This window comes from Pseudophryne corroboree, chromosome 7 (assembly GCF_028390025.1).
Source record: "Pseudophryne corroboree isolate aPseCor3 chromosome 7, aPseCor3.hap2, whole genome shotgun sequence".
Lineage (NCBI taxonomy): Eukaryota > Metazoa > Chordata > Amphibia > Anura > Myobatrachidae > Pseudophryne > Pseudophryne corroboree.
The window spans coordinates 133,410,788-133,429,434 of record NC_086450.1 but is presented as its reverse complement, the minus strand read 5'-3'; the positions used below and the strand labels follow the sequence as shown (position 1 = coordinate 133,429,434).

At 43.7% G+C, this 18,647-nt stretch overlaps 1 long non-coding RNA gene across 1 annotated transcript in view; it reads left to right on the top strand.

Moving 5' to 3' along the window:
* LOC134944790 (uncharacterized) overlaps window positions 1–18,647 on the top strand; it is a 129,499-nt gene that overhangs the window by 57,581 nt on the left and 53,271 nt on the right. The window lies entirely within an intron of this gene.

Genomic DNA, 18,647 nt, shown 5'->3' with positions numbered 1-18,647 from the left:
TGTTAGAGGCTAAAAAGGATATGTACTAAGCAGTGAAAGTGTGGAGAAATGAGCCAGTGGAGAAGTTGCCAACAGGGACTATTCCCACTCGTGGGTGTACACTGTGGCGAGCCGAGATCCCGCCGTCGGTCACACAATCCCAACTCTTATGAATACTGATAGACCCACAGAGTAACACATTTTTGAGAACAAAGTTATAGGCACTGGATTATCAAGCCAAACCCAATTTACAAGGCTTGGAAGAGGTAATTCAGGACGCAGGAGGAAGACATTGGGATCCATCTACCAAAATATGAATTAGTGAAAAATTTATACATTTTGAAGTTAGACTTTCAGCACTTTGATGCAGCTGCGCTGGCTATAATAATGTGGTTATCACTGTCCGTGGAACTTATTATATACCTACATTAAAAATATTTATCACAAGAAAAAAAACATTACTGGTGCACCTTTCCAAGTCTCCTAATTGTAGATAATGTTACAGAAGGGGCCATTTAATATAGGTAATGTTACAGGAGTCACTTATTGTACATAATGGTACAGAAGGAGTAAAGCACTATCAGCACACAGTAGGTAAGAGACAGGTATGTACACGGCCATACTTAATAACCCTCTCAATTTTAGTCGGGACAGTGCCCAATATTTTTGGGCACTGTCTCCCCATGCCAAATATGGGGGAAGGTTGGGAGAGAATCCAAATCACTAAAAGTGGCAGCCTAAAAGCTTGGGAAGTGCTTGGCATGCTCTAAGCCTGTGAGTGTCTAGATAAACCCCTCCACTGACAAGCACCAGTGTAAGCCTATAAATTGATTGAGCAAGTCGCATTTTCTAATCACTGTTTTAACAGGCATACAGTATATAATATGAGGGAATGCTGGTTCTTGTAGTGTCATATTGAAGGATTTTGGGATGCCTCCTGGCAGGGGCATCACTGAGGTGTATGACACCTGATGCAGTGAAAATCAGGCTGTGTGGCCTCGTGACCCAACCCCCATTCTCATCACTCCAGGGGTGTGCTCAGCATCCCCGGAGATGCTGAGCTGCTCCTGGAGACTTGTCGAGCTGCAGTGCCGACTCCTACACTATGGGAGGAGTGCTGCACGTATTGTCACAGTGCAGTACCCAACTCCTGGCATTGAGGAAGAGCTAGCACTTTGGTGTCATTCGTTGGACGGTGACACCCAGGTAGGTAGGTGGGTAACGCACCTCCCTCAACCCCCAAGTGACACCACTGTCTCCTGTTAAGTTACACATGAATGTATGACCCATTACAGGAGCTCAAATTGCATAGAGCTAGTTATTGGTGTGCACAGGCTAAGGGCAAGGGTTGTCCTCCCCCCGGGACACAGACTGAGACCCTCCCCCTCACAGGACATTGACTAACTAGCCCCCCCATAATGTAGATTACTCACCTATGCATATGCTGCCCATAGGGATGAGACAGCCTTGTTTTAAAACCAAGATGAAACTGCTCTATTCAGATATAACAGTTTCACATTGGCCATCTTGTATTCAAAAAGAGGTTTTCCTCTTCCCTGGGAGCCAGCTGAGATGCAAAGAGGAGAAGCTGTGGGCTACTTAAGGGTGTGTGCGGCACATACCCTGCACACCACATGCACTCATCTATGCAGTCAGGACCACCTTAGCAGAGTCACCTTGATGTAGCGGGTGACATATATTTGCAAATGTGTATAACTGAGTATACTGCCTTCTATCTACCTGTAGAATGCTGGCTTTTTTATTGGCTTGTAGCAGTGTGTTGGGGGCAACATTTTTTGTGTGTCTTATCTCATTTATAAACCCCTCCATTTACAAGCCCCTGGCTGCGAAGGCCAATAAATTGCTTGAGCAAGTTGCATTTTGTACATCACTGTTTTGTTGGGATGTAGTAGGCATGCCAACGTTCAGAATGCTAATGCCAGAATCCCCACAGCCGACATCCCAAACGTAGTGTGCTGGGGATGGTTTGGGCTAGGCTGAGGGGGTGGGGTTTAGGGTTAGGCTGTGTGTGTGTAGGGGGAGTCAGAGTTAGGTTTATGCACTAGGGGAAGGGTTAGAGTTAGGCTGAGGGAGGGGAGGTTAGGGTAAGGCTGTGGGAAAGGAGGGTTAGAGTTAGAGTAGGGAGAGGGTTAGTATGCTTACCCACCAGGTGTCTGGTTTCTAGGCATCGGGATGCCGCAGTTGGTCATGTGACCGCCGGCATTCTAAACGCCATTTTCCTGTACCCAACCCATTTTGAGAGGCATATATATGATCAGTAGCTGGAGGGAATGCTGGTGCTTAGAGTGACATATTGGAGGATTTGGGGGTGCCTCCATTGTAAGTAATCTCTCAATTTATAAACACATAAATGTATGACCTAATATGTGTAGAGCTAGGACCACCCTTAGAAGAGATGCCTTGATATGGCAGGTGGTTTATTAGATTTTATTAAAAGTGTGTACAGTAACTAAGTTTTCTGTATTTTATTTACATGTACTGTAGAATGTAGAATGCCTTTTTTTCTGGCTTATACAGTGTGCTGATGGAAAATTCTTTTTTGTTTTTTTTTCTGATGTTGACTACTTAATATAAACACTTGGATGGGATACACATTAGGCGACATATCTAACAATATATCATTCCGATGCAGATCGAAGCAATATATTGTCCATATCGTCTAGTGTGTACCCTCACGTGCGTTATCAGTCGGTCATCCCACCTGTTGTGCTGCACGTCAGATGAGACGACCCTGCTGACGATAACATGCAGCTGAATGTGAGATGGAAGGCTATATCGCACAGCCGTGCACGCAGTGTTTACGGCCACCCAATATTTCCTTCTCTCGAGCGTCGAGTCGGCTGGAATTCACAATGTTCTGATGTGTACCTGGCCTTATACTTGAGAACACAATTTAAAAAGTTGTAAGACTTGTAACTGTCATCTTATAGTTTCTTCATCCCCACTTTGTTTCCTTAGCTATTATTCTTGCAGAATAAAGACTTAATGGATAGAACAAGTTGGGTATTTTATTCTACAGTATTTCCTGCTCTCATCTGAGGGCTCCCTTTCTTGAGCTAAGTCTGATCTGCCTGAGATTAGCTGAATATCACATAGCAATTCATTATAGGTTGGTCCTAATTATACTGGATGGAAGGCTAATGCTTTTCCTGCAAGCACTGGAGGAGGTAGTGTTACCAAGCTACTACTATTTCATTAAAGAAAACATTACTGGAAACTAACTACACCAATAACATTTATTGCAAACTGACTGGAATTGCAAATTTGGCATTAGAAAATTGTAAATAATGTAAGGGTTTATTAAATGAAATATCATTAAGGCATCATTAAACTAATTGCTTTTATGATATAGTGCAGTGCGTATCACTTTGTCACTTAGATGGACTTCGAAACACTTCCCTAAATGCAAGAACTAGTTTGCTTTAGGTTTGCATTGAGACATTAAACACGTACAAGTTCTAGTAAATCTAGATTTTCTTTATTTCTTAAAATCAAGATTCACAGATGTTCAAAGTGGGCAACTATATTATTCTTATTGTTATTCAGTTAGTTCGAGTTCTGAAAGGAAATAAAGAATGTTAATTGTATTGTAACTATTAATCTTGTTTTTCTTTATTTTGTTGGTGGGAGGGGTAGTGAGAACCAAGCTTTGAATTGTACAGAGAGGCAATGCATTTGTAGGAGAGGGCTACGAGAATAAGCTGTGCTTGGAGGAAGGCTCAGTAAAGAAAGGGGTGGGGTGGGGGGACATCGGGATCAGATCTGCACTGATCTACGTAATCTACTGTACATTGGGGGAAGTCAACTTAATACGGTCACCTGAACATAGTCTGCATAAAAATGTGATGGCGTTAGAGGTGGGGCAGTGGGGAAAGAGGTGTAGCAACTTGGCAGGTAATATACAAATGGACACTAATGGCCTGTATGCGAATGATACAAGGAATTTTCAGCCCCAGTTACGATAGGTTCCCCCTAGGGGGTCGCAGCTTGTCTGGCCCAGAGCCGGCCCTAACAAATATGATGCCCTAGGCAAGATTTTGGCTGGTGCCCCCTATCACTGTCTGACTCTGAACCTGCACCACTTTCCCAGCACCATCACCCCTCACCCATAGCAGTCTTCATTTTGGTGCTCCTACCCCCTATATTTTAAATAGGAACATTCGTTGCACAGCCCAAAAAGGTGCGCATTCTTGCAGAGAAGGGGCATGGCCATATAAAAGTATCCCCAATTCAATTACACAACACAGTAGTGCAACTTTATTCACATTATATCATGCGATAGTGTTCCTTATTCATGTTACATCACACATCACACTTTACCTTATACACGTTACTTCTCACAGTAGTGCCCCTTATTCACATTACATCACACTGAATTGCACCTTTTTCAAATTACACCACACCATATTGCTCTTTATTCACATTACACCACACAGCAGTGGCCTTTCTATACGTTACACCACATTGTAGAGCACCTTATACACATATGCCACACATTAGTAATGCCTTTCATACCACATAGTAATGCCCCTTACACATATAACACACATTATTAATGTACTTATAAATATAATGCGCCTAACATATTATGCCAACCTTTAATAATGCCCTTGTACACATAATGTCCCTTACACATTTGCGCACATTATTAATACCCTTATAAACATAATGACACACATAATGTCCCTTACACATATGCCGCACATCATTAATGCCCTTATACACATAATGACACACATAGTTCCCCTTACACATATGCTGCACATAATTAATGCATTTATACACATGACACACATAATACACCTTACATATATGCCGAACACTATTGCACAACCAACCCACGTGTACACAGCACTCACATGGATGCTAACACTATGACCTCTGCCTCTTGGATACAGATGTGTCTGCATACATCTTGCCTCAATACGCCATGCAGTAGGAGATGCCTGGCGTGAGTGAGCTGGCAGCTCCCAACGTCAGGCACCTTTTTTGCTGGAAATGCATCTTATTTGCATTGCTTTGTGACTAGGATGCACAAGCTGATGGAAATGATATGAGGCATGCCTATATTCTGTGTGTGACTGTGGCTGTATCTGCATACGAAATGCTACGTTACAGTGATTTCAAGGAATACACTGTAACAAAGCATTTCATATGCAGATACAGCCACAGTAACACACAGAATATATGCATGCTGCATATCATTTTAATCAGCATAAGTTGCTTGTGCCCCTAGGCATTCCAAATGCCCTAAGCATTTGCCAAGTTTGCCTATGCCTAGGGCCGGCTCTGGTCTGGCCAGTATTAGTGTATTTTTCTCCATTTTCCTCATGTAAGTGATATAATTTCACGGAAGACAAGCTAGTTGTTTTATTTGTTGCATTATTATTTTCTTGTCATAAATAGCTGATCTCATTAGAAGGAAACTCTGTGAATGCCTGGACTAGCTGAAGTTGCTCCTCTGATATAAAGGTTTGCCTAAAGCTTATAGTCAGTAGCCTTCAGATCAATTAGTCCCTAATTTACTTTCTTTGATCATATCTTCTGATCATAATCTTGCCTGACAGCTGAGAACTAATTTGCTTTCTTCATTGGCCTTTATTCACTAGTAGCCTCATTACTAGCTGTTATTTACTGTACGTTGCATCCTGTATTGTCTATTCATCGAGGTCCAAAGCATTATTGTCAGTGCTAGGAATATATATGGGTGGGGAAAAGTGGAACGGGCTGGACTGCACACCCTAATTTTAAACATAATAAGAAATACTCCCATGATGAGACTTGTAATGCCAAACAGAAAACAAGAGAAAATGCAGATGCTCACACTCTAGGTACTAAGAACACTGCTAATCAGAACAATAATAATAAACTACAATTTAACATGGAGTAAAGTTGAGTATTTTAGCATAATTTTGCCCCCCAAAATTATCCCACACAGTGTCAGACTGGGACATGAAGGGCCCACCGGGGGAATGCAGTGGTAGGGGCCCAAGTCTAGGGGTGTGGCCACCAGTCTCCAGAGGAGTGTGGCCAGCCACCACATTGGTTTATCTAACCTTTAAAGAGTGCATGGTCTAGGCCCCTTAATAAATATATATATTATATATAGTAAACACTGCTAGTGCATGCATAATAATGTACCATGTGTGGGGAAGTTGCACAGTGAAACATAGTTTATTATTGCATGCTCTCTGGTGTTTACCTCCATTGATCATTTGCTCATTGTGGTCAGGTGTACTATATCTTTACATTTAGGGAGGTGTATTCATGGTGTAAAGGACACAGTGTGATTCCTGATTAGTAATATATATATATATATATATATATATATATATATATATATATATATATATATATCTCTATCAAACACTGAGCAACATCCCCAAACAGGTAATTTCTACTTTAAACATGCCATTTATTTTGTACAGTCTGGACATGGCTACTAATAACAAATGCACAGACAAAAATCTTAAAGCTATGTGTGCAAATGCTAGGAGCTTAGGAGACAAAATTCCAGAGCTAATTGCGATAATGATAAGGGATAACCTGGATTTTGTGGCAATTACAGAGTCATGGTGCAATGAAAATCATGACTGGGACATAGCTATACCAGGATACAATTTATTTAGGAAGGATAGAATAGGAAGAATAGGAGGAGGGGTAGCAATGTATGTGAAAAAAAGCATAAATGCTACTTTAATACAAAATATTGAAGACAAAACTGAGGCCCTTTGGGTCACCATAGAAACCGGGGAGAAGCATGTTATTCGCATTGGGGTGATCTATAGACCACCAGGTCAGGGGCAGGATTTGGACAGGAACCTATTGTTAGACATCACTAAAATGGCTTTAAAGGGAGAAGTCATAATCATGGGAGACTTTAATTTACCTGATGTAAATTGGGAGGGGTCTTTTGCAAGTTCAGCTACAAGTGGCAAATTTCTACATTCCTTACAGGGAGCATCTCTCAAGCAATTGGTGATGGAGCCCACTCGCAAAGATTCAATATTAGATTTAATTCTTACAAATGGTGATAGGATATCCGACATATATGTGGGTGAGCATCTGGGATCCAGTGATCATCAAGCAGTATGGTTTAGTATAAAGACAGGATCCAACTCCTGTCACACAAAAACAAAGGTGTTGGATTTTAGAAATGCTGATTTTGCAAAAATGGGGAGATGTTTAAGTGATTCATTGGCAGACTGGTGGAACTTGGACGGAGTGCAGGAGAGGTGGGAAAAACTGAAAAGTGCAATACTAAGTGCAACTGATCTTTGTATCAAAAGGGTTAGGAAAAGCACCAGGAAAAGGAAGCCAGTGTGGTTCACAAAAGAAGTATCAACTAGTGTGAAAGCAAAAAAGATGGCTTTTAGGAAATACAAACAGACTCAAAATAATAACGACAAAGAGGTGTATCTTGACAGACGGAAGGATGCTAAGAAAGTGATCAGATGTGCAAAGGCAGAAGCTGAGGAAAAAATGGCCCAGTCAGTAGATAAAGGGGGCAAAACTTTTTTTAAGTATATAAGTGAAAGGAGAAAATCAAATGGAGGAATAATAAAACTTAAGACAGAGAGTGAGCATTTGGTGGAGGGTGACAAGGCAATAGCAGATCACCTAAATAATTATTTTTGCTCAGTATTTACTACAGAAGAAGGGATGGGGCCACAGTTAAGTTGCAAGGACATTCATAAAAATAAGGTAGATGAAAGTACATTTACAGAGGAGAAGGTCCTAACAGAACTTTCACAACTAAAAGTGGATAAATCAATGGGACCAGATGGGATACACCCAAGGATACTCAAAGAGCTAAAAGATGTGCTGGTTACACCATTAACAGAATTATTTAACCAGTCACTAAATACAGGTGCTATTCCAGAGGACTGGAAAAGAGCAAATGTAGTTCCACTGCACAAAAGTGGAAGCAAGGAAGAAGCAAGTAACTACAGACCAGTAAGCCTTACATCAGTAGTGGGGAAAGTAATGGAAAAACTATTAAAAGAAAGAGTTGTGGAATATCTTAAATCAAACCACTTACAGGATCCAAAACAGCATGGATTTACTGGTGGTAGATCATGCCAAACAAATCTTATTGACTTTTTTGACTCTGTGACGAAAATAATAGATCAAGGGGGAGCTGTAGATGTAGCATATCTAGACTTTAGTAAGGCATTTGACACTGTCCCACATCGCAGACTGCTAAATAAACTTGAAAGTGTGGGGGTGGATTATAAAACAGTTAAATGGATAAGAGCCTGGTTGCAGGATAGGAAACAGACAGTTGTAGTTAATGCAGTGCAATCTATGGAGGGAAATGTTACCAGTGGAGTGCCCCAGGGATCTGTACTTGGTCCAGTTCTCTTTAATATCTTTGTTGGTTACATTGCAGATGGTATTGAAGGGAAGGTATGCCTTTTTGCAGATGATACAAAGATATGCAACAGGGTAGACACACCGGGAGGGGTAAAACAAATGATTGATGACCTAGGTAGGCTTGAGAAATGGTCAAGAACATGGCAACTACAGTTTAATGCTAAAAAATACAAAATCATGCACTTAGGTCTAAAAAAAAACCAAAGGCTAAATATAGTATCAAGGGTACTATAATGGAAACTACTGAGGAGGAAAGGGATTTAGGAGTCACTATTTCAAGTGACTTGAAGGCAGGAAAGCAATGCAACAAAGCAATGAGAAAGGCAAGTCAGATGCTTGGTTGCATAGGGAGAGGAATCAGTAGTAGGAAAAAAGAAGTGATAATGCTACTGTATAGGTCATTAGTGCGGCCCCATCTGGAATACTGTGTCCAGTTCTCGAGACCATATCTCCAGAAGGATATAAATACATTAGAGAGTGTACAAAGAAGGGCAACTAAAATGGTGCATGGCCTACATCACAAAACGTACCCGGAAAGGCTAAAAGATCTTAACATGTATAGTATGGAGGAGAGAAGGGAAAGGGGGGACATGATAGAAACTTTCAAATATATCAAGGGTCTTAACAAAGTTCAGGAGGGAAACATTCTTCAAAGGAAGATAAATATTAGAACTCGAGGACATACACTGAGACTGGAGGGGGGGGGAGGTTCAGGGGAAATTTAAGGAAAAATTACTTCACAGAAAGGGTAGTGGATAAGTGGAATAGTCTCCCATCAGAGGTGGTAGAGGCAAAGACTGTAGAGCAATTTAAACATGCTTGGGATAGGCATATGAATATCCTTACAAAGAATTAGGGTTCAAAAAGGGTTGAGATTACATAAAGGATAAAAAAAAAGGGGGCAGACTAGATGGGCCAAGTGGTTCTTATCTGCCGTCAAATTCTATGTTTCTATGTTACCAAATTAATAACAGCAATGTACTGCAGAAAATAAACCATAGTCCTGTGCAGTGTAAGGTAATATATGTATAATGTATAATTAATGCAGTCTAGAGCCTGATCCCTGGAGGAGTGGTGGACCCTCATGCAGTGGGGCCTACCGGGGGTTTCCCCTGTACCCCTGTGGGCCAGTCCAACCCTGATCCCACCTACAGTATCTCAGCCAGGTGACCCCATTAGATGGGTCCCAAACATTACTAAGGTTAAAGTCCAGAGTACAGGATCCTCTGGGCCAGCACAATCCAACAGCTCCAAGGCATCACATTAGTAAGCTGCAGTGTATATGTTAGAAAGTGCAACATTAATAAGTAGCAGCTCAATACTAAAAATGTTACATACTGTAGGTGAGAAGTAGTAAATAAGGTTTTAAAAAGTGTTACATAAATAATAAGCAATGTAAGTGCTAAAAAAATGTTACATTAAGTATTACAATAATGATGCCCTGAAGAAGCCCGGCCACACCAACCCACGGGACCCCACGTCCCGAACCCATTCCCAATACTGACATATTATATACATTTATCCAGGACTTACCATTCATTGTGCCTGTTACAGACTGCAAATGCAAGGACCCTATTCTAATTAAAAACACCCAAGGACCATTTGTTATAAATGGGGAAAATACCATCTAGTATACAAGCTAGGAATAACTCAGTGCCCGTTAATCTTTGCTGCTGACAATATTACCGTGATTTGGCTACAGTTTGTTCTTTCCCTGCCCACTTCAAAACTGCGGCAAGCAAAACATGTAAATTGGTAACAAAATGTGCTAAATTGGAAACCTGTTCCATGATGGGTTATGTGGTGCTTCAGCTGTAGTAAGGTTACAGTGTTGTAGCATTTACGGTGACTTTAATATACTGGGCCATAACTAGGGGGCGAGTGGTACTGCTACCTGGGGTGCAGGGCCTAGAGGGCATCACCATTGCTCCCTTTGGCACCAGCAATTGGCTTGCAGGGTGTCTAGAGTGGCACTCTGCAGCCTAGAATGCGCCCAGATCACCTTTAGTACATATTGGTTGCTGCTGTAGAATTGCTGGAGCGTCCTTAGGAGGCTCTGGCACTCAACTTTTTCCTGATGAGGACTCCCCCACCCCCTTGTCATGATGTCACAAGTTCAGGGGTTGGCACAGGACAGAGAGATTAGACATTATAGAAAGGATATGGCTGCAACTGACAGAGCTCACACCCACCTCATTACTGAATTCTCCTTCAGTTTATGTTACAGAGAGTTGCCCTACCCATTCTCCTGTTATTTGTCCTACCCAGTCTGTGGCGTTATAGTATTGTTCTGATTTATGCTATGTACTTGCACTCAGCGGTGCAAGTAGAAAAAAATGTGTTACAGGTAGTTCGTGTGCACGCCGAAGGCGCGCACGTCAAAAAATGGGTGTGGCCAAATGCCACATGGGGCGTGGTCAATGAAAATGGGGCGTGATACACATATGGGGGGAGGAGCAGATACACATATGACCCCAAAAGTGCCAGATACATGTTGCCGCACAGTGCCAGATATATGTTGCCCCACAGTACCAGATACACATTGCCCCACAGTGCCAGATATACATTGCCTCACTGTGCCAGATACACAAATGCCCCCAGAGTGCCAGATACACATTGCCTCACAGGGCCAGATACACATTGCCGCACAGTGCCAGATACACAAATGCCCCCACTGTGTCAGATATACATTGCCCCCCCCCCCAGTGCCAGATACAGAAATGCACCCACAGTGCCAGATATGCCCCCAGTGCCATATACAGAAATGCCCCCAGTGCCAGATACACATGTCCCCCCAGTGCCAGATATGCCCCCAGTGCCAGATACAGAAATGTCCCCAGTGCCAGATACACATGTACCCCAGTGCCAGATACACATGTCCTCCCAGTGCCAGATATGCCCCCAGTGCCAGATACACATGTCCCCCAGTGCCAGATATGCCCTCAGTGTCAGATATGCCCCCAGTGCCAGATACACATGTCCCCCCATTGCCAGATATGCCCCAGTGTCAGATATCCCCCCAGTGCCAGGTATACATGCCCCACCAAGTGCCACATATACATATTCCCGCAGTGCCATATGTGCCCCCAGTGCCAGATACACATGTCCCCGCAGTGCCACATATGCCCCCAGTGCCAGATACACATATCCCCCCTTTGCCAGATATGCCCCAGTGCCATATATGCCCCCAGTGCCAGGTATACATGCCCCCAGTGCCAGGTATACATGAAGCTCCCCCCCTGCTGATCACCGCTGCTGCTGCCGCTGCTGTCTTGTGTGTGTGAGGGGAGGAGAGCGCAGCCTGCGCTTCTCCTTCCCCTCAGTGTCCGGCGGGTGCGGGTGGCTCAGTTCAATTCAGCGCTGATCCGTGAGCCAATCAAAGCTTGCGGTCCGGCAGCCTTGGCTGCCGGTCCGCGAGCTCTGATTGGCTCACGGGCGGTGCTGAATTAAACAAAGACACTGAGGGGCAGGAGAGGTGCAGGCTGCGCTCTCCTCCCCTCACATCAGCGGTGGTGCGGCGGTGAGCATCGGGAAGCGGCGGTGAACAGCAGGGGGAGGGAGGGACGGGGAGCGGCGAGGTTCTACAGCCCGTCGGTGTGGGTATGGCGTACCCACGGCTAAATTCTTAAGGGTACGCCGTACCCACCCGTACAACACTGCAAGTTGCACTATGGATAACTGTTGTGAATCATACTTATCCGCTGTTCACACTGGAATACATAGTAGAGTCACTTTGCCATATTTTTGCAGTAAAGCTGAAAAGTTTTGCACCTTCAAACAAAGGTGGTCATTCCGAGTTGTTCGCTCGCTAGCTGCTTTTAGCAGCATTGCAAACGCTAGGCCGCCGCCCTCTAGGTGTGTATCTTAGCATAGCAGAATAGCGAACGAAAGATTAGCAGAACTGCTACTAAATATTTTCTTGAAGTTTCTGAGTAGCTCCAGACCTACTCCTAGATTGCGATCACTGCAGACTGTTTAGTTCCTGGTTTGACGTCACAAACACGCCCTGCGTTCGGCTAGCCACTCCCCCGTTTCTCCAGACACTCCCGCATTTTTCCCTGACACGCCTGCGTTTTTTAGCACACTCCCGGAAAACGCTCAGTTACCACCCAGAAACGCCCACTTCCTGTCAATCATTCACCGATCAGTAGTGCGACAGAAAAGCACCGCACGAACAACAGCAAATCTACTAAGTTTTGTGTTAAATAACTTAGCGCATGCGCGCTGCGTACCATACGCATTTAGTAACAAATCGCAGCATAGCGAAAATCGGCAACAAGCGAACAACTCGGAATGACCACCAATGTGTACAATCCAGTTCGCCACGGGTTCACTCATGGTGCGAATAAGTGCACATGTATGCTGCACTTATGGTACCGCCATACTCACAGATTTTTGTTTGCAGTCCCATAGGGTCATGTTCACAAATATGGGAGTCTAGAGTGAGATTGGGCTGTGAGGGGGGCAAGTTGCAATGCCGTTGCCGGCGTTTCTACACCATTGCAATGGCAACTCTCACCCTTTAAAGCTAATTGGATTGACCTCTATGTAACAAAACCATGAAAAACTCTTATGTGACAAACATTTATGATTAAAATAGGTCATAAATGAGACAAAAGTGAGCAGCAGTTTATGAGGAAATAAATGAAACCAATGAAAGGAGATGGTACCACAGTGGTAGGCGGTTGTACTTTTGGATGTGGCATAAACATTTTTGCACCTAGCTGCTCTTCACATCTTTCTGCCTCTCAGCACAGCAAGGACACTTGTAGCTTGTAGTGGTGCATCTCTGGGGGTGTAGTACTGGTGACCGGCGGTCTCCTGACCGCCGGTCACCTTACCGACGCCGGGATCCCGGCAGCATACCGACACCGGGATCCCGGCGGGGAGGGGCGAGTGCAGCAAGCCCCTTGCGGGCTTGCTGCGCTCGCCACGCTGCGGGCTCGGTGGCGACCTGCGGTCGCCACGGTTTCTATTCCCACTCTATGGGTGTCGTGGACACCCACGAGTGGAAATAGTCCCTTTTGGTCGGCATGCCGACCATCGGGATAGTGAGCCGTCGGGCTCATGGAGGAGGTCATGTGACTGTCGGTCAGCTGACCGGCGGTCAAATGAATACCACCCCATCTCTGGGTGTGGTATGGAGGGTTGACAGCAACTAGGTTGACAGTGTCTAGGTCGACCACTATTGGTCGATCATAACTAGGTCGACAGGGTTTTTTATGGGGGGGGATTTTGTGTAGTTTTCTCAGTACAGTGACCGGGAACCCCAGTTAGTGCACCGTGTCTCCTCGCATGGCTCGCTTCACTCGCCATACTTTGGGCAAGGTTACTATTCTCAGTCGTAGTCCGTGTGGATCGTTAAGTATGAAAACGTTCAAAATAAGATTTTTTTTTTTAAAAACTCATGTTGACCTTTTGACCTGTTGACCTAGAACATGTCGAGCTAGAAACCCTGTCGACCTAGTTACTGTCAACCAATAGATGTTGACCTAGACACTGTCGACCTAGTTACTGTTGACCTAGAGACCGGATACTGCATCTCCAAGTGGAAAATAAATCATGGTGCGAGCCGGGTGCATCAAAGTCCAGGACATTGAGTGTGCTTTATAAAAGACATTTAGGGGGACATTTACTAAGCAGTGATAAGAGCGGAGAAGTGAGCCAGTGGAGAAGTTGCCCCATCAACCAATCAGCAGCTCTGTATAATTTCATAGTATGCAAATTATAGATGTTACTTCAGGGCTGATTGGTTGCCATGGGCAACTTCTCCACTGGCTCACTTCTCCGCTCTTATCACTGCTTAGTAAATGTCCCCCTTAGTCACCTCATATTCCTCTTTGCGTATTATGTCCACAGCACAAGAGAACAGTATTAATATTAATCCTCTTGTTGCATTGATGAGCTACATATGCAGTTGTAATTTCTTATCATTACTGCCAAATTCAGCCAATTATGGTTCCTGATATTGAATAAATGTTGGCTAAAATCCACAGTAGAATTAAATGTACATACTGTACATTGACAATAAAATAAAATAAAAATCAGCTGATCCTTTGCGAATAATAAATACGATAGTGCATAGTTCCAGTGTAGTATCATATATGTGACACATTTACTGTGTTGATTTAATTCATACTGTCACAATCATTTAATAACATTTTATTAAATATTTTTTCCATTCTTGCTTTAGATACATTAGTAAAAGTACACTAGTAATATCAGATGTGGCTAAAAGAGAACCAGGTTGTTCCAGATTATCAGATAGATCCCATATGCTTTAGAGAGATCCTTAAAGGGCATATTGATTCATAATCAGATTTTCAACGTGATAATTATAATTTCTTAGCACTGTTTATTGGGGCAATAAGATATTAAGTATCACTTATCACATGAAATGTATTAAAAACACACGTAGTGATAGGGTCTCTAATCGTAGCTTATCCCTGGGATGTATAAACGTAAAGTGATTGCTAATGCCTGCTGCTTCAGAGGCCAACCATGCTACTGAACATGCATGGTCATCAGGCCATGCAAGTAAGAGTGGCTTTTGCTGGGGAGGGATACTACGGCTCCCTCTCTCTGTAAATTGTTTGGAAAGTAGCACATGGCTAAGGCCATATTAAACCTACAGATTTGCACTTAGGTCAAGTGGAAACATTAGCCTGTGTGTAGCCAGAATAAATAAAAAGACACATTATTACAATACACTTCCCTATGGCTCTCTTTGCTTTTGTCTGATTGAAAGCTATTTCTGATCAGTAGTGTCGAGAGGGGAGTTGTGGTAGGTACTCTTTACCCAAGCCAGGGCCCAGTGGAGGGGCACAGTGAGGTCTCACTGTCTCCCCTTCGTCTTTGCTGATAGCAGCACTTCGAACAGGTGGGGGGGGTCATTCCGAGTTCATCGCTCGCTGCCGATTTTCGCAGCGCAGCGATCAGGTAAAAAAATGGCGAAACTGTGCATGCGTATGCACCGCAATGCGCAGGCGCGTCGTACGGGTACAAAGAGGATCGGTGCTGGGCGATGGATTTAACAAAGGTGATTGACAGAAAAAGGGCATTTACGGGTGTCAACTGACTTTTTTTTGAGAGTGTTTGGGAAAACGCAGGCGTGTCCAGGCGTTTGCAGGGTGGGTGTCTGACGTCAATTCCGGCATCAAAAAGACTGAATTGATCGCAAGGGCTGAGTAAGTCCAGAGCTACTCTGAAACTGCACAAAATGTTTTTGCTGCGCTCGGCTGCAAAGGCGTTCGCACACTTACAAAGCGAAAATACACTCCCCCATGGGCGGCAGCTATGCGTTTTCACGGCTGATAAAAGTAGCTAGCGAGCGATCAACTTGGAATGACCCCCAGGGAGAGAGAGGATTGCAGCAACCTGACGCTGCTTTGTACTGGGCTGGGGAAAGAGGCAGTCCTCTTTCTCTGTGTGATGTCCGGGTGCGATCGTAACCTAATTAGCAGAATTTGCAATCTTTTGGATCGCATGCTGGGGGCCGCCCATCGCTGGACAGGGCCGCTCAGCATGCTGACTGGCGCCTCCCCCCGTTCAACAAGCAGAAATTGCGAACACATCGCAATTTCTACTTGTTAGAAAAAACTGAGGAAGCCTTCCTGCAGGAGGCCTGCCGTCATGTTCTCAATAGCGGTAGCTGCATGTGATGTCACACAGCCGCCATGATCATGCCCCCGACACGCCCCCATTTGGTCGCATCCAGAATGCTCCATCTCCGCCCTGGAAACGGAGCGTTGCCGCCCCACGACCGCCTCTGCCTGATTGACAGACCGTGGCAATTACAGTATTCTAATAATAAGTAATATTTGTAAATGCTGATTTACTTACAGGACTAAAAGCAATACTTAAAACCACACTTAATACACTTTAAAATCGAGCCGCTGCGGCCGTTGTATGCAATCCTTAACCTACGTACTTATTACTCAGTTAGCGTACAAAGTCCCATACCGTGTACGCACTTTGCGTACTAATGCCGCGACGGACGTACAGAGTACACACGGTGCATACACACACAACGACACGCCGTAAGCACTATGCAGCTTCACGTGTGTCTTAAATACACTTACAAATCTAGCAGAGAAAGAGACACGACACCAATTGTATTTAGGAAGTTGGGATCCGACCCGCCAACATATAATTGATAAAAGGGGGTTACAACAAAGATACAATTACAATAACAGAAAAGAGGCTACAGTCAATGGTACATACGTTTGGTTTCGCCTGCGCTTTCCGGTCCTCAGTCATCAAGGTAGATGACCTTCAGAGATTGAGAGTGACCTGGCCTGCAGCTGGCTTTTTATACATTTGTCCAAAACCTAACACAATGGAAACTGCAATCTCTTTGTCCATTGGACACTGGGATGGTCATTTACAGTACAGGAGAGGTCATAGGTCAATTTGAATAGGTGGGCAATGTCTGGTCCAGGTGCACTTGCAGATGTTCTCCTCTGGGTTCCCGCCGCATATCAAGAGTACAGTAAATACAGTTAATATTAATATTCTGCTCCTGCGCATAACTATTCGCAGGAGCGTGCGATCTTCTGCAAACCAACACCGGAATATTGCTCTTAAAATACCCTACAGCTGGATACCAAACACCACCTTATAACCTAGTTCTGTCCCCTCCTATCCTGTAAAGGTGAATCCCTTTGTTGCTGTACCATTTAAACAAGTATAAATCGCAGGTGCTGTGCATGTGGGCTATGTGTACATTGTGCACTATTTGGATTAAATATGTAATGTGTTTTTATGGCTTTTCCATGCGATCACAAATACTACCGTAATTACTCATACCACGCGCTAATACGCAGGACCACGGGAGCGATCATACGCAAATTGCGAATATGTGCAAGCACGGCAGAACAAGTATGCGCATGGAGGCCATCTGTGTGTAGTTTGTACGTAATGTGTGTACTGAAATATTTTCGACTTCGACATATTCTTGTTTAATCCTATGTCACTAATTTATATAAATCAGGTTTTGTCACCTACAGTATATGCACGGAAATATAATCGACCTGTAAGTTTCCTACCTCACACAGACTTGGCATTCTCTGTCATGGTTACCTTTTATACCGTCTTTGTAGGAAGATGCGCTAAAATGATAAGAGAGGGATGAAATGAGAGAGGGATAAAATAAAAAAGAGGGATGAAATGAGAGAGGGATGAGGTTAAATAAGAGAGGGATGAAAATGCATTTAATACAAGTGTTTGAAATAATGATCAACAAAAATAAGGTTTCGGAAATTGACATACAGTATATTGTATACAGTACATTGTATACTATATTGTTGCTGGGCTATTTAGTGAGATATATTAGCTTCACATACTCTGTAGGAATAATCTTGTGTACTACTTGTTCAGGCTTGTGAAGCCAGTTAATAGTGTCTGTGCTATCTACGCTAACATCTGGGAATCCAATCCAAACTGCCGTAATGCTTTTAGAAGAGAACAACCTGCTACTATCATGCACTACCGCAAATCTGATCAGTATACGCTGACAGTTACACTTCATAGGGTAACTATTTTGTTGCACTGCAGCTATTCCTTAAACTACAAATATATTGTTATTGCATTTTGCACTATTAGAGTAAAAGCCAGCATTTAGTCCAGTGGTTTCCAAACTTGGTGCCATACAGCGGCTGCTGCAGCACCGACCACATAGTGCAGGGGGGGAACCACTTACCACAAGCAAACATACATGTTATGAATAACTTATGATGTATGTAATATATGTGCTGGCTTGTTCCCCCGAGGATTAGCAACGCTGTGTGTTTCAGGTGCCGTATGACACATGTGACTCGGCATAAGGCTTCAATCTCCTTTTAAGCCCGTCCTCAGTGTCTTGTGAAACTAGCCAATGGGAGTCTGGGGCAGGCTTAGAAGAAGTGAAGCCTTCTATTGAATTCCTGTGTGCTGCACGCTGCCTGATACACACACACACACACACACACACACACACACACACACACACACACACACACACACACACACACACACACACACACACACACACACACTGCAGATTCCAAGGATAACCAGGCAGCACATATATTACATGCATCATTCTAAACATGTATGGTCCAGGATCAATTCAAATGATTTATGGTCAATGTGATAGGCAGAACCAGTGCTAGTGGCTGAAAATCATAAAATAAATTTATGTGGACAAACAGAAAAGAATCTTGTCCCTCACCACATAACTGACCCCAAGGATGACATGTAAACACAATTTACTAGACTTAGTATTCTTTTCT